Here is an 8,508-nt window from a genome sequence, read left to right on the forward strand (position 1 = left end):
ACCCGAAGAAGTTAATCCAGTCTCTTGCTGAACATGCCATACCAATGGGAAATGTTTCCTGATGTCTGCCCTTTACCTCCCCAGCTCCAGTTCAAGTCCATGACTTTTTCTCCTGTCACCAGCAGCTTACTTGCTCTCTCTGCTTCAGCCTTTCACACATTTGTTACCATGCCTCCTCTCTGCCTTCTCTTCTCTAGACTGACCATACCAAATCCTTTCAAGCTATCCTCACAGGCTGTGTTTTCAAGATGCTTGTTTGCTCTCATCAAGACTTTCCCCAGCCCATCCATGAACTTCCTGAAACATGGTGATCAATTCCACATGCGGCTATCCAGGTGGTGCTTCACGTTCAGCATTTAAGCGGTTCTGTTCTGTGTCTGTAAAACATCACAGTAAGATTTTGTTTTTGAATGAAGCTTATAGCTGCTACAGAATTATAGATAATAAGAAAAAATAAGTAGTATAGACAAATTCTTGCCAGTCATAGTAATCCCTGCTTTCTACCCACTCACCTATTCATCCATTTCATTTTGCTGTATTTATTATATGTATTTTAAACTCTCAACGTCAAAATATTCCTAACCTTACCATATGATGGATTTAGACTGAGATTACATGAATGAAATTAAACTAGCCTAATATTTATAAGTTTTCCTAGTTTGACTTTCTGGTACTCTAAAAAGCCATGAAAACTTATAATTTATTTTACTCCTACAATGTTTTCTGTAACAAATCAAGACTTTTATCAACAAGAAATGAAAAAGCCAAGATGCACTCATTTCAATTTTTTGATTAGTTCTGCTTTGTCACAGAGGAAAAGCATCCTTATTTGTGAAGAGTAGCTCCTGAATGGGAGTAGTTTGAAATCTGGTTGGGGTAGGCTGATTATTACCGTAGCGGAAAAACACTGAAGCCTGATGCAAATATTTAGACACGAGACAGACAGATGTGATGGGATATTTATGTAAGAAATACAAGTTACAGAATACCCGTAGTAGTTAGTTCCTATGTTTCTTGACCTGACCTCTACAGTCCATGGGAAATATATCCTTCCACTAGCATACAAAGGATACGAGCGCACTGGCCTACCTATCCTTTCTTCTGATTTTTCATTTACTTCTAATTCCCAGTTCAGTTCAGTTCAGTGAGGCATTGTTGACAATGTTAAAGTTAAAAGAAAAAAAAAGGAAAAAAAGAAGGGTGACAGAACTGCCTAGTGTCTTAGTGTCTGTTAGAATTAGGGAAATTCACATTGGGTAGATACCTTCACACGTCGATACATTCCTCCCCATATTCATGGCTTTGTACCAGCGCAGACCATCCATCCCAAGGTGAGAATGAAAGAAAAACGCTGTACTGGGAAGCTTCTCCCACAAATTTCTATTTATGGTTCTGATGGGATGAAAAATGGTACTACAATGTACGTACCATAATTTAAAAATCTCCTCTGTTGCCAGTAATGACATAAAGATAAATAAATTATAAATAAAATATAAGCTCCTGTAGATGTCACAACAGTATTTTTCTGCAACACTATGCAGACTGTCCCTAAGCCAGTTTTAGTGATATGGGAGATTTTAAGAAAATGTACTACTAATTGAAATCAACTCATCCTGTGAATGAGTCATATTTAACAAAACTTCATTTTGAAAAAAATAAAGTATAATGTTAAAACTGATATTTTGAGTTTTCATTCCAGTATTAATTTTATTCGGCATCAAAATTATGAAGAATTTATGTCAAATAAAAATAAATTAAAACAACTATGTATTAAATGAAAATCTTACATAATAAAAAGTAAAATTGAAATACAAAGAAAAGGGAAATAAGTTAATTGTCCTGAAATGTACTTTTTCCCCCTGAAATGTTACATTGCAAATGTCAAAATTTCAGCTTTTTATTCTGATTGGGATTAAACATTTTTGATAAATACACCATAAAACTCTGCCCAGTTCTCAGTCAACTTTAAAACAATGTCTGTGTAGGGCCATCCTGATGGGGAGAGAGAACTCATTTCTCCTAGGGTTGTAAGTTTTGTAAAATACAGCTCTTGTTCATTACAGCTCTTGTTCAATATAAAGTAACATGAACTTAGCCTCCCCACCCACCCCGTGAAGTCAGCCAGCTAGCTAACCAGCTGGCTAGTTAACCAGGGGCAGATTTCCCACAGCAGAGAGTTGGTGGCCCAGCCACAGGGAGCTCTTCTCCTCCTTAGCATCTGCAAGTACAAGGTGTGACGCCTCCCCGCCTTGCGATAGAGCCGCAGCTACTGTCCCCATGCTTCACGTTTCCATCAGGCTTTGGTGATGCGAACATCCTTATCCTCCCCCAGGAAGTCTGACGGCAGGTTTGACAACATGCTTCAATCAGCGCTGAATGAACATTTCAGGGAATCTCATGAATCAGACACAAACCCTGGCAGATCACCGCACCCACCTCCTGTAGGAGTTAACATCCTGTTTGCCTCTTCGTGTACAGGGGCCCCACACTGGGGCAGCAGCGTGATCCAGAGCTTAATGCATCTATTTTTCCGTATGAGGTACTGAGATTGACTTCACATTGTAATTCCCCTTAAAATACAAGCGTGAAGTGTTCATACTATTTAATGTAAAGGAGGAAAATAATTAAAAAATGGGAGGGCTTTAACATGTTTAACTGATCTATTCTCATTTTTTAACTATTGGAGATTTAAAGCTCTGATACGGGGCTGTGACTCCAAGTGGAATTTATACTGATTATACTACAATTAAAGCTAAGGTCTTTGAACACGAAGTAGAAAAAAATTGGACATTTTAGATGTCTGCCTTGGAACAAAGGACATCTTTGAGTAACAAGGCGATGCTCCTAGAAGAAAAAACAAAAGTCTGTATGTTCTGTGTCAGTAACTGGAATTCTTTCTTGTTATGAATTAATAGCTCGCAAACGCGGAGATTTGCAGGATTAATATTTCAACCAATTTATGTGGAAAATTATAGAAAATTATTGAAATACAGATGTAGAAACTTCTTGAGAGTCTAATAGAAAATCAGCTTATGTCACTTTTTCTTTCTAAGAGTTTTAAATAAAACTTAATATAAAGTACATATGAAGCTAGAGACAGTTCTGATGAAAGATATATTTTGCATTTGTGTCTAAGTATCAGCCCCATCTCTATGCTGACCACTTTCAGCATTTCAATAGCATTGCCAAGCAGTCCTCCTCTCTTTTACAAGAGGAAGAAAACACCGCTGATCTTGCAGCATACACTGATCCAAAAAACTACCATTTTTGTAACTCATTCTCGAGAACTAATTTTAAAATCCTCAGATCTCAGCCAAGCTATTAGGGATTTTGTCAATTTAACATTACAAACCCTGAGAAGCACTTTATAAAGTGGACCTTGTAATAATTTGGATGAATTATATAAATCCACCTTGTTAGATTCATATTTTTGCAATATTGAGCAGAATATTGTTGCAGACTTTTTTTCATTTATTCTTTTCCTCGTTTCACTGCACCAGTTTTCAGGGAGGTTGAATTTTAAAACAGTACCGAACAGCTGTATTTAAAACCTACCTATTTTTGGATATTAATAATGAGTCTTCTGAGACATTAGAGATTCAGAAATTCAGGACAACCACTAAGGGATCTGTTCAGCTCCCAACCACTCTTCCTCACTGACGGGCAGAATTTAAATACTTCCCTCCATAAAAGGCTACTTGTGTTAAATTCTTGAATAAGAAAATGAGACATGAGATTACTGAGAGTAATGCTAAATGCCAGCTTTCTTTGTTTCTGCATGTGAAATACCGCAAACAGAATTTAAGCATAAGTTGTTATTTCACTTACAAGCCCGGTATGAGTCAACAATATCATACAGCTGCAGAGAAAGCAAAGATGATACTGAGACACATAACAGGAGTATTGCATAGAAGACACGGGAATCTGTCCAAACCATTTCACGCTGGTAAGGCTTCATCTAAAGTACCAGCGGCTCAAGAGAGATGTGGACAAGTTGGAGGAAATCCCAAAGAGCAGAAGAATGATCCGACTTCTAGAGTACATGGCCTACAGAGAAAGTTTGAAAGAATGGGGATTATTTAGTGCAGAGACGATGGAGAGGAGTTGTGGTCACAGCCTTCACCCGTGAAAAAGACTGCACATAAGAGGAAGGAAATAAACTGTTCTCTGCGTCTACAACAGCTGTTCTCTGTGCAAAAGCTGAAAAAAATGTTGTTCTCTACAAAAGCTGAAAAAAATGAAAAAGCTTAAATTACAGTAACGCAAATTCAATCAAGCATTAGGGAACTCCCTAACTGTAATGACAATTCAACAATGGAAGAGATTGCAGGTGGAGTCTCCATCACTCTAGATGGGACAAGTATGCGTCACAAGTAGTGCAGTTACAGCTTGGGTCACAGCACCAGATTAGGTTGCCTCTAAGAAAACATTCCAGCATTTTTGTTATAACTATAATTTACATTCATTTCATGTCCAATTTAACTAAGGCTGTGTTTGCAACGTAGGTGATTCATACTCATGTTTCCTATAATAAAATTGTCCTTATTCATTTTATTAAAAATCTTTTTATTTGTTCTTCCTTCCTCAAGCCTCCCTTGCTATCAGTCAGAGCCTTCTTCAGAGATTATTGCTAATATATCAAAATGAGAAAAATGTGACTATTTTTCCTTTGCAATTAAAATACATTTCTGAAGTTTGAAATTATTTTATTTCACTGTTTGTTCTTTCTTCTCTGTCAAATACTGATTTTTTCCACTTCAGTCCTTTCTAAATTTTACTTGGAGAAAAAGGAAGAAACTATTTTTTAATCACAGTTAGTGTGCCAAGAAATGCCAGTATTTCTTGCACAGTGGCCTTATTAATGATGGCATTCGGGCTCTCTAAATAACATGTACTAGGCAGAGGAGCCCGGCTTCAGAGTATGGAAATCTGGTTATTGCAGACCACATAAAAATAGCAACTATTTCTTCTGTTTCACACATTTCTTAGTGTGACAATGGTCATTAAAACTGAAACTGCCACTTCTAAATTAACAGAAAGATGTACAGCAAAGCCTTAGGATGAAAAGAATTTCCACCATACATTATAGCTGTTAATATAAAATTAAACAGGAGAGCAAGACAATGTTCTTTAAATTCCATTACATAATAGGCAAATGGTCAATTCGAAGCATGAATAGTGAATTTCCATTTTTTAGCTCACAGGACTTAATTTTTGCCCATAGACCATGAGCACCTTGTGCTAAATCTCAGTAACCGTGATGCACAGAGAAGCGCAGGGGCACATTCAGCTACAGGACCGGGGACCTGCAGATGACAAAGCTCGTTCCAGAATCCGGCCACCAGAGGCAGACACGACCACAGCCACAGCCGCAGCCAGCCAGCTGTAGACAGCTGATCCATCTGCTCAAAAATAATTAAAGCAAAAGACTGGTTTTCTGTACAAGCCTATTTACAAGTTAAGGGTTTTATTTTTTCAGCTTCATGATTTATGTCACAAAGTTATTCTAGTCTGTTTTTTAAGTCACACCATCTCCCATAATGTAGTACAAGACTTCTTTGTAGTTATTGCAGTACACCTCTGAATGCTACATTGAAGTTACAGTGGCTGACATTTTCTGGTGACATGCAGAACAAAAATAGTATTTTTTTTCATTGTATTATACAACATCTTCTGCAGCAGACACCAGACAAACTGCATTATATTTGCTGAATTCATTACAGGATCAGGGCCTTAGTATTGAAAATTTCTTGCAGAAAGCTATGTCAGCATTCCATGCTACGTAAGCTTATAGATTGTACAACATACCGTTAATTCCTGAATATCGGGCACCTGAAATAATTTAGTAAAACTTACATTTACTAGTAAGTATTTTATTTACCTGTGCTGAGGCAGAACAGGACACGTTCCTCAGTTTTATGGCATTAGATTAATTCAATAACTGATTTTTAACTTTGAATTGTCAAATCAATACAATTCAGAAGAACTCCAAATAAGCAAATAAATAACTATAAAATGGTAAACATCCCCTGTGTTCAGTTTGGGATGTCTTCACACAGATACCGCTAAAAGGGATTTCTAAAATGTCTGCACAATCTCCAATTCACAGTTCAGTGGCCTGCTTTTCACTCGGGCAGCTCAGGTTACTTACCACACAAAAACACATGTATCAGGATCCTCGCTGTGAGAGATTGTTTGCCAACCCCCAGTCAAAGGACAAAACACAGCCTCTGGCCAGTATGTAATTTAGCCATGCACCTCTTCCTGTGCTTAGCCTGGTATGAATGCATCCAGAATTACACGTACCTCTCTTCTAGCTCTGAGTTAGCTCCTTATTCAAATACAAGGCCTCGGTTTGTATTTCAAAGCAATTAGTGGATTGAATCGACAGCTATATCAAACCCTGATTCTCCATCTGGGAGCTACTGTGGCAACCATATTCCTCTGGGATAAAGCAGTCCAGAAGGCCCTGGAAAGAGCACATGAGAGCTGGAGACAAAGAATTTTCACCCTGGGGGTTACCCAGCCTATGAAACAGTCCTTTGGAGAACAACAGATACATCCAAAACTCAGCCACCTCTAGAAAACACTGCAAATCCTTTCTGTTGACAAGCCTTCCTGGCCTGAGTGTTGCCTGTGAAGTGACCATCCCGTTTTACTCCCAGCTGTGCTATTTGTGTTCATTTTGTGGAAGACACTCAACTAGTACCATGACAGTATTACAAAATCTAAAGACAGAATTTTTTTCCGTGTTACTCCCACTAAAAAGTATACACACTTTGCGTTTCTCTTCCTCTATTCCTGTCTCATGTGAATGAATGAAAACAATGTAAAACTCCTACTCTGGTAGCAAAACAATAACACCAGTCACTATCTTGCAGTGAAATATTGTGACTAATCTAACCTCAGCAGCTTTCCCATTCCTCCAAGGAGACCTTATGAGCACAGCTTATCTCAACTGCCAGAACTCAGCTGCCACATCCCACCTGCCATAAAATCTTCAAATCTCAGCATTCTCTTTCTTCTGAGCACTAGCAGGGCTCCTGTGGGAGGATCAGGGTGGATTTCATATCTATGGATATGTACATCTGCAGCCGCTGTTCTCTGTGTCATGTCTTGACCAAAAATAACAGATGCCCATGAACGGTCTCTCCCTCACAAAAACCTTTGATACCAACTCTCCCATGCTCTCCCTGATCAAAAATGAGACTTTCTAGTGCAGAGAAAAATAATACCTATTTCTATAATAAAACCAAGCCTGGAGACTCTTCTGCTCTCCAATACATGAATGGCAGTGATATGCTACCAAGTATAATGTACTGAGCTGTGGCACAGATCTGTAACCAGCTACTCGTATGAACTTACCTGAACCCTATGTTGTCTGAACTGGCCTCAAAGACAAACTTCGCAATTGTGTGAATGCTCATGCTGCTGAATCAGTGAGAGGAAGACGCTTTGTGTGGGTCATAAGTTGAGTGGTGGTCCATTACGTGGAAAAAATGCTTCTTCCCAACCAGATTTAACAGGACATAAAGCATTGGCGGTAGATCTCGTTTTACTATAGCTTTGAATACACTTTTCCTCCAATACCACAGCACATTTGTTATAATGCACTAATATATGAAAAAATTTAATCTGATCAAACAGGTAAATAAATCTGTAGCACTCCATCTCTGTTCAGTTGTGCACAGTCACTGTTTCATGAAAAGCAGTCACTTGCAATGGGAATCCCCACAGTAATTATACACTAAAAATATTTAACTTTTATCATCATGTCTTTCTCATTAGCATGATTTGTCTCAAAAGCACGTACTTTGCTGAACAGTCAGGTACAGCTGCCTGTGACACTTTGTGCCTCTCTGAACAGGCTCGGGTGGAGGTCTGAGGCAACTAGGTGTGAAATTAGACCCATGGAACACAATGGTGCCCAAAAGAGAGAGAGAGAGAGAGAGAGGGGTCAATTTATCTTTGGATCTCCGTTTTTCCACACATACCGTGGTGTTGCATACCTTTTGCTTGGCACCCTCTGGCATCCTCATCACACAGATAAATCTGGACGTATGGATTTTAAGGGACATACCTGCTTGCTCACAAGTCCTTTGGGAAAAGGCTGCCTGAGAGGTGACAGGATTCCTTCGAGGAGGTGACGGAGAAGCAGGCAAGCGAAGGGGAGAAAGGGAGGTCATTCTGGAAGGAGGGGGGGGCAGACAAAAAAGGGGTGACCAGAGGTGCCAGGAGGAGAGGAACTACCCTGTGGGGAACATAAGGCACCAAGACGGATCAGTCCTTAAGGGAAAAGCGTAGTTGCAGAGGGGCCCTGACTAGCCAAGGTGAGGCTGAAGAGGGAAACTCTGAGGGGAACGGCCTCACCCTCGGGGTAAGGCGCTGAGGGAGCAGCTCACGGGCGAAGGGCTGAGGAACGGGGCTTTTGGGTGAAGGGAGGTGAGGCGCTGAGGGGAGCGGCCATTGCGTAAGGGGGCGAGGCGCTGAGGGGAGCGGCCGCGAGGG

This window comes from Pygoscelis adeliae, unplaced genomic scaffold (assembly GCF_000699105.1).
Source record: "Pygoscelis adeliae isolate BGI_AS28 unplaced genomic scaffold, ASM69910v1 Scaffold262, whole genome shotgun sequence".
NCBI lineage: Eukaryota > Metazoa > Chordata > Aves > Sphenisciformes > Spheniscidae > Pygoscelis > Pygoscelis adeliae.